This window comes from Chlorocebus sabaeus, chromosome 17 (genome assembly GCF_047675955.1).
Source record: "Chlorocebus sabaeus isolate Y175 chromosome 17, mChlSab1.0.hap1, whole genome shotgun sequence".
NCBI classification, from domain to species: Eukaryota; Metazoa; Chordata; class Mammalia; order Primates; family Cercopithecidae; genus Chlorocebus; species Chlorocebus sabaeus.
In genome coordinates this window covers 70,111,327-70,126,397 of record NC_132920.1, presented here as the reverse complement: position 1 = coordinate 70,126,397, position 15,071 = coordinate 70,111,327, and the positions used below count along the sequence as shown (strand labels likewise).

At 41.3% G+C, this 15,071-nt stretch overlaps 1 protein-coding gene across 7 annotated transcripts in view; it reads left to right on the top strand.

The window, feature by feature from the left end:
• COL9A1 (collagen type IX alpha 1 chain) overlaps positions 1 to 15,071 on the top strand; it is a 192,225-nt gene that overhangs the window by 53,219 nt on the left and 123,935 nt on the right. For 2 of the 7 annotated variants that reach the window (XM_073006130.1, XM_073006126.1), the window contains exon 3: positions 10,058 to 10,102. The exons of the other annotated variants lie outside the window; for them this stretch is intronic. The gene's annotated coding sequence lies outside the window, so the exon portion shown is untranslated. The remainder of the gene's footprint in view (positions 1 to 10,057; positions 10,103 to 15,071) is intronic. 7 annotated transcript variants of the gene reach the window in all.

Here is a 15,071-nt window from a genome sequence, read left to right as displayed (position 1 = left end):
TCAACTCTCTTCTTTCTTAAGTCATCTCACTACTCTTGGGAAACGACCTGGTTTTTAAAGATTGCTGGAGAAAAGGATTTCAACATCCCAGTTTAATCATCCTTCCTGCTACAACTAAAATTGTGCATTATTAATTATAGTGAATTCTTCATTATGTATTTCTTAAAGTTAAGCCTATTACATTCTTATAATCTTTCTTATTTTTTTTTTGAGATAGGGTCTCACTATGTCACCCAGGCTGGACTGCAGTGGTGTGATCTTGGCTCACTGCCACCTCTGTCTGCCACCTCTGTCTGCCTCCCAGGTTCAAGCGATTCTCATGCCTCAGCCTCCCAAGTAGCCAGGATTACAGGTGTGCACCACCATGCTTGGCTAATTTTTTTTTGTATTTGTAGTAGATACAGAATATTACCATGTTGACCAGGCTGGTCTCAAACTTCTGGCCTCAAGTGATCCACCTGCCTCAGCCTCCCAAAGTGCTGGGATTACAGGCATGAGCCACCGCGTCTGGCCATTTGTATAAATTCTTTATACATAAATCATTTAAAATTCCTTTTCCCCTCTGAAAGACATGGACTTTATTTGTTATGAAATAGCTAATTTTGGGGATCTGAAATGATGTCTGGCTTGTAAAAATATTTATATGATTTTAAAGGTAAGAGAACCCTACAAGGATATGTATGACACCAACTAATCTTATGGAGCTTAAAGAACTCAGAAAGTTCACTTGGTTAGTGGGAAAGCTAGGAATCAACTGATTTTCAAGCCAGTGCTTTGTGCCTTATATTGTAATTTCTCCATTGTGTGTGCACCTTTTTATGTACAGAGTTGATGGAAAGGCTAATGTAGAGTCTAAAAAAGTGAGATTAATAGCAATAAAAAGTACTATAGACAAGTGGCTTAGAGGATATAGACAAAGTAAAATCCAAATTATTGTTTATAATTATCCACTAATTTGTTTATTTGATTGATACCTGTCTTAGCCACTAACTTGTAAGCTCCAAGAAAGCATTAATTACATTTTAAGTTATATCTGGATAACAGGCATACATACAGTTGTCCTTTTAAAAATTTAATTTAGCAACTTATAACTCAGCTTTAAATATTTTATTTTCTCTAAGGAGTGTCAATGTATTGGCAATTTCATAGATTATTTCCAAGGTCTAAATTTTGTGAACTTTGTGAATTTTATGAACTCATCTTTTCATAAAGCCATCCTTTAAAGTAATTACTGAACTTTATATATATATCTAAATGTCATCAAAAGAGCAGCATTTTTATACTCTCTTGAATTTCTGATACTGTGCTAAAGGATCTTTTAATTGTAATACTTGTTAATTGCATCACTTTAAAGTAGACAAGTGAATCATTGAGACATCTTACAAACTGAGAGTGAGTTTGATGAAACTGTCTATTGATGTCTTTCACTGGTGGCTCATTCAACCTGCAATTGGTCCCACTCCGAAGTTTAAGAGATAATTTAAGGAAGGTATCACTCCAAATGAATTGTGGGCCTTTTGTGTTTTTTTTCACTTGGTTTTCTTTATTTTAAATTATAAAAGACTGTATTACTATAGTCTCGTTGTAAGAAGTTAAATAGAACAGCAGCTACAGAGCAAACACTAATTTTTCCCTCAATAATTTCATCAGTAATTATACTTGGCCATAACAAAATACCATAGACTGGATGGCTTAAATAATATAAACACATTTTTTTTCACAATTCTAGAAGCTAAAAGCCTGAGATTAGGGTGCCAGCATAGTCGGTTTCTGGGGAGGGCTCTCTTTCTCCCTTGTAGATGGCCAGATGCCTTCTCACTGTGTTCTCACATGGTGGACAGAGACAGCAAGATCTCTCTTCTTATAAGGACACTAATTCCATCATGAGGGCCCCACACTCATGACCTCATCTAAACCTAATCACCTCCCAAAGGCCATATCTGCAAATAACATCACATTAATGACTTCAGCATATGAGTTTTTGGGGGACTCAATTCTGCCCATAGCAATAACATTGACAAATATTTATGTAGTATGTGCTAATTTATAGAATGCATATTATGCCAAGATCTGTCTTAAACAATTTTGCATGCACACATACATTTTATAGATGAGGAAACTGAGGGAAGTAGAGAAAGCACACAGCTGGGAAATGGCAGAGCCAAAACTTAAATTTAGGAGGTTTGGTAACAAAGTCTATGCCCTTGAACACTACTCCATAAAACCTCTCTATAGCCCTCCTCAGAGGTTAACACTGCCAAGTGGTGTGCATTCTTCTAGGTCCATTTATAGACCTTTAGTTTTGCTCTGTTTTTGGTCACTAAATTCACTGGGAGACTAATGTTGTAGCAAGTGGCATATAAAAGAGGGTTTGCTGAGTCTTCTGGACTGCTTCTCCACCTAATTGCCTCATTAATGCTGCCAAGACTTCAGATTTCAGCCAAACAGTACTTCATCATGGAAGCCACCCTGAATCTCCAACTCCTTTATTCTAAAAAGGAAGAAAATGAGATCCATAGAGGTTAATTAATTTCCTCCAAAGAAGCGTCCTTGCTCTTTCATGTCAGAGTTAGGACTAGAATTCAGACCTCTTGATTTAGCCGAGAGCTCTTTTTCAGCATGCCATTTTGATCATCTGGGACACAAACTCACCACTTATGACTCAAGGGAGAAACTCCTAAGAGTACTGCTGTCTTGTAATTTGGCCAATGTTGGAGAAGTACGTTTTAGATCTTAAATCTGTGCACTGATTATTCTAAAAAAGAGCAGCAAATAATAGAGGAAATGCCAGCTGTCAGCATAAGCACAAAATAAATTTTTGAAATTCCTTCTGTGAAAGACAAAGCTATTTAAAATGACCTTTTGATTATAATTTACATGAAAGTATGGGATTATTATTACTATACTATTAGAAAGACAGTGAGGATCAAATCCTTTAAATGATTTCAATCTCTGGATGTGAATATGTATTAGATGCTTATTGCTGCCATAACAAATCGTCACAAACTAAGCAATTTAAAATAACTGAACGTATTTCACTACTGTACAGGTCAGAAGTCTGGTAGGCTCAGCTGGCTTTTCTGCTCTGGGTACCACCATTGCACCAGTTGCACCATTGGACTCCAACCTGGGTGACAAGAGCGAAACTCCAATGGTGCAGTCTCAGCTCACTGCAACTTCTGCTTCCCGAGTTCAAGAGATTCTCCTGCCTCAACCTCTCAATAGCTGGGATTACAGGCACCTACCACCATGCCCAGCTAATTTTTTTTGTTGTTGTTGTATTTTTACTAGAGATGGGGTTTCATCATGTTAGCCAGGCTGGTCTCAAACTCCTCATCCCAGGTGATCTGCCTGCCTTGGCCTCCCAAAGTGCTGGTATTGCAAGCATGAGCCACCATGCCTGGCCTTATATCCCTATTTTGATGTCCATAATTGTAATCACATTGGCAAAGTCTCTTCCCTTTTACAATCTAAAGTAACTGTTTTTCTGGGAATTAGGACATGGAAGTCTTTGGAGAGGGTGGTGGTGGTGGTAATTATTCTGCTTACCACAGTCCACCTTATGCCCTTAAAGATTCATGTCTATTTCATATACAAAATACATTTATTTCATCCCAAGATTGCCAAAGGTCTTGTCCCATTACAGCATCAATTTAAGTTCAAAATCTCATCTAAATTCTATGAACTCTAAAGTCCCAAATCTAATCACCCAAATAATCTAAATTATATGTAGGTGAGACTCTGGGTATTATCTTCCCTGAAGCACAGTTCCTCTCAATCTTTGGACCTGTGAAACTAAAAAAAAAAAAAAAAAAAAAAAATTATCTGCTCCAAACATACAACAGTGGGATAAGCATAGGATAACACTTATAGATCTTCATGTTCAAGAAGGAAGAAATGTGGGAGAATAAAAGGAATCACTGGTTCTAAGCAATTTAAAAACCCAGCCAGGCAAACTCCATTGGATTTCAAGGCCTGGGGGAAAAAATTCTCTGTGGTTCTTGGTTCTTCCCTCTGAGTCATATGTTTTTATTTAGGAAAGGCAACACGTGTTTGCAACAAAGTAGTTTTATCAACCTGTGTCTTAGTCCATTCAGATGCTATAACAAAAAGACCACATTCTGGGTGACTTATAAACAGTAGAAATTTATTTCTGACAGTTCTGGAGGCTGGGAAGTCCAAGACACAGACAGGTTTAGTGTCTGCTGAGGGGCTATTGCTTATAGACGGCATCTTTTTGCTATATCCTCACATGGTGGAAGGGCAAGGCAGGCTCTGTGGTCTCTTGTAAGGGCACTAATCCCATTCACTAAGGCTCTGCCTTCATGACCCAATTCCCTCCCCAAAGGTCACACCTCCTAACACTATTGGCTTGGGGATTAGATTTTAACATAAATTTTGAAGGGATACAAATGTTCAGACAATAGCAGTCTGTTTTCTGCAGGTAGAATTGTTATGGACTCATAGTTTTAGAAACTTTTGTATTCTCTACCTCTTTCAGTCCTAGCTGGCAGAATTTCTGTTGTCCTAATATTCTTAGGAATTTTCTGAGTCTCCCATGTACGTCATGGGATTCACCTTGTACACAGATCTTTCCTAGATAATCCCATCTTTCTTTATGGCTTCAGTTGAGATGACCAAGGAGATTGATGTGTCACACTTTTGATCTCTTCAAGTAGTCTTTTGTGTAACTAAATATTACAACCTTTTGAGTTTTCTGAGGTGTTACTAAAAGCTTTTACAGACACACCCTGGGCTCTTTTTCTATAACATGACTTCCTGAGAGTGAATCTCTTAATGTTAGTCTGTTTCCATTTAAATAGGTGCAGAATTTATAAAATCATCAAGTATTGGTTTCTTTTTCATAGGTCCACCCTCAATTTCTCTCTCTCATCTTTCATTTTACTGTAAGCAACAAGAATAACCAGGTCACACCTTCAACATGTTGCTTGCAAATTGCCTCAGCTAAATGACCAGATTTGTCATTTACAAATTCTGTGTTCGGTATAACGGCGGAACACAATATATATAAGCTTTCTGCTTCTATATCACAAGGATTCTCCTTCCTGCAGTCTCCAATACTGGGTTTCTCATTTTCTTCTCAGAGATCACCAGACCATCCTTCAAGTCCACATTTCTACTAATAACCTATTCACAGTAATCTAGGCTTTTTTCTGTCATGCTCCTGAACATTTTTTTAATATCACCACCCACCGCTTGATTATGAAGCTATTTCCACCTAGTTAGGTATTTGTTATAGCAGTACCTCATTCCTGGTAACAGAATCAGTATTCATGGTTTTTCTCTTTTGTTTTTTCTTTTTTTTTTTTTGACAGTCTCGTTCTGTTACCCAGGCTGGGGTGCAGTGGCACAATCTCATCTCATTGCAATCTCATCTCATTGCAACTCCCAGGTTCAAGTGATTCTCCTGCCTCAGCCTCCCAAGTAACTGGGACTACAGGCGCCAGCCATTACATCCGGCTAATTTTTGTATTTTTAGTAAAGATGGGGTTTTGCCATGTTGGCCAGGCTGGTCTCAAACTCCTGACCTCAGGTGATCTGCCCGTCTCAGCCTCCCAAAGTGCTGGGTTTACAGGTGTGAGTCACCACGCCCGGCCAGTATTTGTTTTTTTATTGCTACTGTAAACAAATTATCACAAACAACACAGATTTATTATGTCACAGTTATGTAGGTAAGAAGTCTGGTAGGCTCAGCTGGTTTATCTTCCCTGGGCGCCATAGGCTGAAATCAATGTGTTGGGTGACCTAGATCTTATCTGGAGGCTCTGGGGGTAGGGGCGGTGGAAGGATTTAGTTCCAGGCTCATTCAAGTTATCGGTAGAATTCAGTCCTGTGTGATTACAAGACAGAAGTTTCTGTTTCCTTACTGTTTGTTGGCCAGAGGTTGTTCTCAGCTTTTAGAGGCTGTTTGCATTCTTTGGCTCTTGTCTCCCACTGTCTGCAAAGCCAGCAATGGTGGGTCAAGCCCTTCTCGGGTTTTGAATCTCTCTGACTCCCTCTTCTGAGGCATCTCTCCTCTACCTCTTGTCTTCTGATGCATCTCTCTGACTGACTACAGCTGGAGAAATTTCTGCTTTTCTGTGCTCATGTGAGCGGGCTGAACCCACCTTGGTGATTCAGGATAACCTCCCTTATTTTAAGATCCAGGCCAGCCAGGCGTGGTGGCTCGCGCCTGCAATCCCAGCACTTTGGGAGGCCAAGACGGGTGGATCATGAGGTCAGGAGATCAAGACCATCCTGGCTAACACGGTGAAACCCCATCTCTACCAAAAATACAAAAAATTAGCCGGGCGTGGTGTCGGGCGCCTGTAGTCCCAGCTACTTGGGAGGCTGAGGCAGGAGAATGGCCTGAACCCGGGAGGCAGCGCTTGCAGTAAGCCGAGATCGTGCCACTGCACTCCAGCCTGGGTGACAGAGCAAGACTCCATCTCAAAGAAAAAAAAAAGAAAAGAAAGATCCATAGCCTTTATCACATTTTCAAAGTCTCTTTTGCCATGAAATAAAACATTCACAGGTTCTGGAGATTAGAGTGTGAAAATCTTTGAGGGATCATTATTCTGTCCACCACAGAATCCCACAAATCTCCCAAGACATGGCTAAGAACAGGGAAGAATGTGGAAACTGAAAGAAAAATAGTCCCTAGGAGCCAAAGGAAATTGGGAAGAATTCAGTAGAGTTTATGGTCCTCAGTTTCAGAGTAATTCCATAGGCTAGAGGCTGAGAGGACTGAGCAACCTCTCAGCAGCCTAACAAGTCCAGAAAGGCCTTTCTGGTTTGAATAATGAACACAAGGAAGGTAAGTCTAGGCAGCAAAGAAGCTCAAGTGAAAATGAAAAGGCTCTATCTTCAGTCATTATAAACGCATCTGATCAGGAGTTTGACAGAGGAGGGAGATAGGGCAGCCTGCCTTCTAACCCGGCAGCTTGATAGAAGTAGCAGGTACCAACATGTAAATCATATTAAGACAGGCTGTGATATCTAAATAGAAGACTTCTGAATCCTGGAAGAGTGTACAGGAATCTATTTAAGGACGCTGCCATTTCCATCTGCTATAATTTAAATTACTTTGAAGTGTGATATTTAAACTTTTACTAGAAAATTATTCAAAGAACCTCATTCATTTCAGTTTGCTTTTCTGTGGCGTTGGCTCACAAGTACAGAAATGTGATGAGATACCATATTTAGTTTAGCACTTAAGTCAAGGTTACAAGGCTTTCTTAAGTATATATACTGATGTTAGTGTGTTCATCATCATTTTCCTTCCCTGATGGCTTGTTTTCTAAATGGGACTCATTTCAAATCCCTTCCACAGGGAGAAATAAAAGTAATTTAGAATTTAAAACAAGCCAGTATCTAGTAGTTCACACATGTTTAAGCAGGAAGCTAAATCTTAAATTAACAAAATTTATTTCAGTTATCAAGAAATTGGCCCTAGGCCATAGTAATAACTGAAAGATTTCTTTTGTTTTGTTTTTCATTTTGTTTTTGGTGGTGAAATAAAGATTGTGGTCAGGTAATTTTCTGGTTAATTTCTTACCACTGTCCCCCTTGTGAAGCTGTGTGTGTGTGTGTGTGTGAGAGAGAGAGAGAGAGAGAGAGAGAGTTTTGGCCTCCCTCTTGGCCAACCTTCCTTCCTTCCTCCCTTCCTTCTTTCCTTTCTTCCCTCCCTCTTCCTATTTATTTATTTATTTATTTATTTATTTATTTTTTGCTCTGTTGTCCAGGCTGGACTGCAGTGGGGCCATCATGACTCACTGCAGCCTTGGCCTTCTCTAGGCTCAGGTGATCCTCTTGCCTCAGCCCCCTGAATAGCTGGGACTGCAGGTGTGTGCCACTATGCCCGGCTAATTTTTAAAAAATTTTTGAGGAAACAAGATCTCAGGATGGTCTCAAACTCCTGGGCTCAAGCAAGTCTCCAGCCTCAACCTCCCCAAGTGCTGGGATTACAGGTGTGAGCCACTGCACCTGGCCAATTTTTCTTATTTATGTTTTTCCTAAAGAGGTAGTCCTTAATATTTTCATGTGCTGGTACTTACTTCTTGGTAACAACTCCATCCCAGAACGCCATTTAGTCTTACATGGGACTGACTTTTCTTTATTATGGCATGATTACCTGGGACAGTGTAGAAGGAATCAGGGAAGTGGGGAGTGTGTCTATTAGCTTACCTAAACACATACTGTTTACTTTTCTTATTCCCAAGGACTGACATACCTACATTTCCTATCATATGCTGAAATATCTTCCTGGAGTTCACATTATTGCACTACATTTCATCAGGAAAACATTAGTATAGAATCTTTACAGCAGTGCTGTTCCATAAAACTTTCTGTGGCAATAGAAGTGCACTGTAATCTGCCACAAACAATTTGGGCCCAGATTCCATGTTGAAGGCACAGGCTTCAGAGATTTAAGACTCTTGGGCACTGGTTAGTGTGCTGTTGGGAAGTCATAAGTCTCATCTGGGGCCACTTGTCATTTGCTTCTTACCCTGTGGCAGGGCCTCTTTTGTCAGTGTCCCCTAGTCACCTCAAGCCTACAGGCCTATCTTGCCTGGTGGCAGGAGCTGCAGATGACTTGAAAGCACAGGAAGGTAATGATAAAATTTTTAAGTTGTTTGTGGAATGAGGTGAGAGGTGACCTTTCCTTATATAGGTACCCCACCACCGAAACTTCAGTCAGTTCTATTAATCATGAGTGTTCTCTGGGAGTGGACTTTTATTTGGCAGGAAATTGAAAGTTGATAAAAGACACGGATTTTTTGTTAAAATTGATACCTAGTGAATTAAAGACACACTTGTAGATGTGGAAATCATCAGAGTCCTAGGATAGGTTTTGGACTTGCACAGATTAGGGCGATTTTAGCTAGAACTCAAGGAATAGGGAGACTTCAGTTACCAGCTGGGTTATACATGTTAGCATACTAAGTGTTTAAATGTCACTATCGAAACCTTTACCATCAGACACTGGTGTTAGCTGAAAGTTCAGATGAACAGAATAATTATCCCTTGTAGAAGGACACAGCACAAATGTAATCTGTGCCCTTCTGAGAGACAGCTCCAGAATGTAAAACAAGCCAGTATCTAGTAATCCAATTTGTGAAGATTTGGGAAAACCAGATAGTGATCATCTTCCTGCTGTCTCTAAGTATAATTCCAACCCTCATACCATTTCTCTCCTTTCTTTGACTGCCTTACTCCAGTCTGTACTTGAAAATGACGCAAAGCCAAATTACATTTTCTGCCACAGGTGAACTATTAATTAGAACTAACTGCTCATTAAAGGGAGCCTGCTGATGGAGCAGCCGTGGTGGAGTAGCTATACTTCGCTATGTCTTTGATACCACATTGGCAATTTAGTACAAAATATTCCAGAAAATTTACACTTCAAACCCTGAAGGTTTTTCTTTTCATGGTCTGCGAGCAGGCTTCTGGGAGCAAGGACCTGCTACTTGCTTGCTTTTAGGCAACTACACCAGTGAAAGCAGCTTTAAATATAAAGTAGGTTCTGAGTTTTGAATTTCTCATTGAAATAAAAACGTTTTGCTTTTTCCTCTGACCTACTTAGACTTTACCAAGCAGACGTTGCTGGAAAAACAAGAACTTTCCTTGTCTGCTGTTAAGATGCCAGAAAAATGATGAAAAGAGCACACTAAGTCCATTTATAAAATAAAATCGTTTTAAACCACCACCAACAGCAGTCTAATTCAGACCTTCTAGACTTCATAAATTTCTGTAAATTTGCAGAAACATTTTTACAACATGTTAAAAAATTCTCCAAACTCTTAGATCTACATGTTTTTCATTTGGAACAACATTTAAGATATAAATAGTAAAGGAGTTAATATGTATGTAGGAGTTACTAGTTTATTTGAATTTCACATAAAGAAATCATTTGAAATGTGTAAAATTGTGGCTATAAATATGTTGTTTTTAGAACTGGGTATATCATTGATGGGCTCAGCATATCTTGAAATAATTGGAAACAGGATTTCTTTCAGTGATGTATTTGTTCTAACTTACTTTCCTGTGCTACCAGGTACCGAAAATAAGAAGAGAGTAAAACCGTAATAAGAAAGACAAGGTAAATACATATTCACATAGATTTTTTTTTGTTAAGGCTTCAGCTGAGAAAAAGAAAAGTTGGCAGATTGTGTTAAGATGAATCCCACGTGTTTTATAAATCTTGGTGGAATCACTCTGTTTAAAATTTAAAATTTTGCTGTTGAACAAATTTGATTTGACTTAAAATTATTTGCTCACCTTATAAATCGTTGTAACTTCACTATGTTTTCCCAGTATTTCCTGCAAGTTACAAAAATTTATTTGTTGCAACATTGTTTTGATAATTTAATAATAGCATTTAACATGTATTGAGTGCTTCCATATGATGGGCATATACTAAGCAGTTTTACACATTAGTTCATTTAATTCTTATAAAAATCCCATACAGTAGTATTATTAGTGGGTGAAATTGGTTTTGTGAGATTAGGTAACTTCAGCACGTGGCTGGTAAATTGTGTAACTGGTATATAATAGTAACAATTGCTAAGATTTACTTAACATATAATTTAACACACTGAATCTTGACATCAACCCAACAACAGGAGAAGAATAACAAAATAGTGAAATGTGAAACCAGAGTTTGAACCTCAGCAGTTTGACCCCCAACTCCATGAGTATTCGGCTATTAAGTTGCATTGTTCAAAATGGTAGCTACTAGCCACATGCTGCAATTTAAATTTAATAAACATTTTAAATAAATTTAGCTCTTTAGTCACTAGCTACATTCAAGTGCTCAATACCCATATGTAGCTAGTAAGTTCCATATTGAACAGCACAGATTACAGTGCACTTCTATCATCACAGAAACTTGTACTGAACAGTACTGCTCTCAAGATTCTATATTAATGTTTTCCTGGTGAAATAATGCGAACTCCAGGAAAAAATTTGGGAATTTATTTCCCAAAATAAAGGAGTTTTATTATGTTTATCATAAATTCCAAGAAAGAAACATTTCTGATCCCATTCCTTAGTTTGGGGGATTCTCCTTAGTTTATTTATTTATTTATTATTATTATTATTATTATTATTATTATTAAGACAGAGTTTCACTCTTGTCACCCAGGCTGGAGTGCAATGGTGTGATCTCGGCTCATCACAACCTCCGCCTCCTGGGTTCAAGAGATTCTCATGCCTCAGACTCCCAAGTAGCTGGGACTGTAGGTGTGCGCCACCATGCCCAGCTAATTTTTTATTTTTAGTAGAGATGGGGTTTCATCATCTTGGCCAGGCTGGTCACGAACTCCTGACCTTGTGATGCACCCGCCTCGGCCTCCCAAAGTGTTGGGATTACAGATGTGAGCCACTGTGCCCGGCCTATTATTATTATTATTATTATTATTATTATTATTACTACTACTGTTGAGACAGCCTAACTCTGTTGCCCAGGTTGGAGTGCAGTGATGCGTTCTCAGTTCACTGCAACCTCTGCCTCCTGGGTCAAGTAATTCTTCTGCCTCAGCCTCTCGAGTATCTGGAACCAGAGGCACACGCCACCATGCGCAGCTAATTTTACCAGAGTATTTTTAGTAGAGACGGGGTTTCACTATATTGGCCAGGCTGGTCTTGAACCCCTGACCTCCTGATCTGCCCGCCTTGGCCTCCCAAAGTCCTGGGATTACAGGTGTGAACCACTGCGCCTGGCCTCTCTTTAGTTTATTATTTATGTATTTACTTTTTGTTTTTTTTTTTTTGAAAAGGAATCTCACTTTGTTGCCCAAGCTGTAGTGCAGTGACGTGATCTCAGCTCACTGCAACCTCCACCTCTTGGGTTCAAACCATTCTCTGGCCTCAGCCTCCTGAGAAGCTGGAATTACAGGCACCCACCACCACACCCTGCTAATTTTTTGTATTTTTAGTAGAAACAGGGTTTCACTATGTTGTTCAGGCTGGTCCCAAACTCCTGACCTCAAGTGATCCACCCACCTAGGCCTCTCGAAGCACTGGGATTACAGGCGTAATCTGGGCTACCGCACCCGGCGGGAATCTCCTTATTTTAGACCTGTGACTTCCTTTGCAAGAGCTACATAACTCCTAATAACTTTCCATTCAGAACTACTAAGTGGTTAAAATATTTTCAAGGAGACAAGAGATATAAGAGAGTATTAAAAATCTCTAAAAATTAGAAATTTTTTCGGATACATATATTTACAAGTTTCTCTTCTAAGGAGTATAACACTGTTGAAATGAACCAGTTCCCCCACCTTGCATTGTCACTATTGTGTAGTCATTTGAAAGATAATCTTGTGCACTTCCTGGGAGGACGCTCCAAGCGGGCAAGGCAGGCCGCCATCTTGGCTGTATCACAGCCCTGGCTTCTCTTGCCTTCAGGCTCTGGAAAGTGCCTGGTAATTAGGGACTAACGTGGACTCCAACACAGTGCAGCCGCCACATGGAAAAGTGGCCGGACTGTTTTCCACATGGGTCCCCAATACCGCTTCTCATCACTGGGCGGGGCCTCCTGACCTGGGAATTCAGCCACCCCCTATCAGGGCTCTAGAACTGGTACCAGCTCTGTACTTCCCTGGGACAGAGCTCCCAGACAGAGAGGATGGCTGCCATTTTTGCTGTCCCACAGCCCTTGCTGCTCTTGCCTTCAGGTGCTGGAGGGTGCATGGTGATTAGGAATCAGCTTGGATCCCCAGCATAGCACAACTGCTTCACAGAAAAGTGTCTGTGTGTCCGGAGTTGGTCCCTCCCAGTGGGTTTGGTTGTGGACTTGCTAACTTCAAGAATGGATCCCCTGACCTTGGCAGTGAGTATTATAGCTCTTAAAGATGGCATGGACCCAAAGAGTGAGCAGCAGCAAGATCTATGGTGAAGAGTGAAAGAACAAAGCTTCCACAGCATGGAAGGGGACTCAACCGGGTTGAGCTGCTGGCCGGGGTGGCCAGCTTGTATTCCCTTATTTGTTCCCACCCATGGCCTGCTGATTGGTCCATTTTACCAAGTGCTGATTGGTCTATTTTACAAACCTCTAGCTAGCTACAGAGTGCTGATTGGTGCATTTTTACAGAGCACTGATTGGTGCATTTTACAAACCTCTAGCTAGCTACAGAGCTCTGATTGGTGCATTTTACAATCCTACCTGCAGAGTGCTGTTTGGTGCATTTTACAATCCTCTTGTAAGACAGAAAAGTTCTTCAAGTCTCCACTTGACCCAGGAAGTCCAGCTGGCTTCATCTCTCATCTGGACTGTTCTTCACTGGGTCCCTGTCCCTGCTTCTCCTCACTGGCAGGGCTTCCTGACCTGGGACTCCTGCATAACTACTCTGCCGTGCCTGGGCACTTCAGTCAGAGGCAGCTCTGCATTTCTCTAAGGAGGAAATCCCAGAGTCAACCCACAACCCCTCCACCATTGCACCTGTAGTGGTACCGCCCTAACCACCCTTGGGCTAAGGAAGGAACAAAGGGCTTACTTCCTGTGTTGGCACCTCCCGCACCCTGCAGCCCCCGTACAGAGTCCAGTCTGTCTTCTCTGTGAACCCCCACCCTCAACTCTTCACCAGGTAGGGCCCCTGGGTCAGGATCAGTCACCCCAGCCACAGCTGAGGATGCCCACTGGGAGTGGCTCTGAGTTTCCCAGAGGAGGAGCTCCCAGAGGGAACCAACAGCCCCTCTGCCACAGCAACGGTTCTGCCTCTGCTGCCCTCCATCTGGGGAAGAAACAAAGAGTCTGAGGGCTTCACCTGCGCTTTCAGTGCACCACAGTCACCATCAGAGGAAGAGCCCGGTCTCTCCTCCCTGTTAGCCCTCCATCCCCTCCTCTTCACCAAGTGGAGCCCCCAATTCAGGCCAGCAGTGCAGCCAACCCAACCCCTGGCTGAACACTCCCATTGGCAGTGGTTCTGTTTCTTTGAGGTAGCTTTGCCACTGCCACTGCTGTGGTACTTCCCTTGCTGCCCTCAGACTAAGAAAGGAACAGAGACCCTGAGTGCTTCAATCACATCTTCAGTAAGCTGAAGTTGCCCTAAGGAGAAGAGGCCAGTCTGTCTCCCTCCAGGACCCACCTGCTCTCCCTGCTCATCACTAGCAGGGCCTCCCCTTGCCCTTGGGTCCAAAGTGCAGTGGATCCATCCTGGGCTGATCACACTGATTGATCGTGGCTCCACCTCAGAAAGAGGTGTGAGCCTCTTGTCAAAAAACAAGTGAAAGACCCTCTGCCACAGCCACTGCTAAGGTCCCTGCATCTGCTGCCTCCAAGCTTGAGAGGGAACAGAAAGTTTGAACTCACCCCAGAATTGTAATGTGCAGCCCAGGAGTGCCAAGCCGAGATATGCAGCCAGCACTCAAGTGGGAGAGGAGGCCACCCATTCACAGCGCTGAGAGGGAGCCCAGCTGCAATCCTGAGGAAATACAGAGGAGCTATGTGGCAAAGCAAGAGCCTACCTACCAGCCATTACACTTAAGTGCCACCTACTGGATCACAGCCCAAAACTTCAACACCAATAACACTTAGCTAACATATCCCCTTGTAAAACCAGTGACAAGAATTCAGCTACAAATAAAGATGCTGCACAGAGACTTGGGCCTCTGAAAACATCCAGAAAAGAAGTCTGTTGGCTGTACTCAAGATACATTACAGTTAAAGGAACACCAGTGCACACAGTTGAGAAAGAACCAGAGTAAGAACTCTGGCAACTCAAAAAGCCAGAGTATCTTCTTTCCTCCAAATGAATGCACTAGTTCTCCAGCAAGCATTCTTAACTGGGCTGAAATGGCTGAAATGATGGAAATAGAATTTAGAATATGAATTTGAGCAAAGATCCTTGAGATTCAGGAAAAAGTAAAAACCCAATCTAAGAAATGTAAGGATTACAATAAACTGATACAGGAACTGTATCATTTCACTTGATAGGTGAAATGGCCATTATAAAAAATAACCAAGTTGATCAGATAGAGCTGAAAAACATACGACAAGAATTTCATAATGCAATCACAATTATTAACAGAAGACTAGACCAAGCTGAGAAAAGAATCTCAGTGCTCGA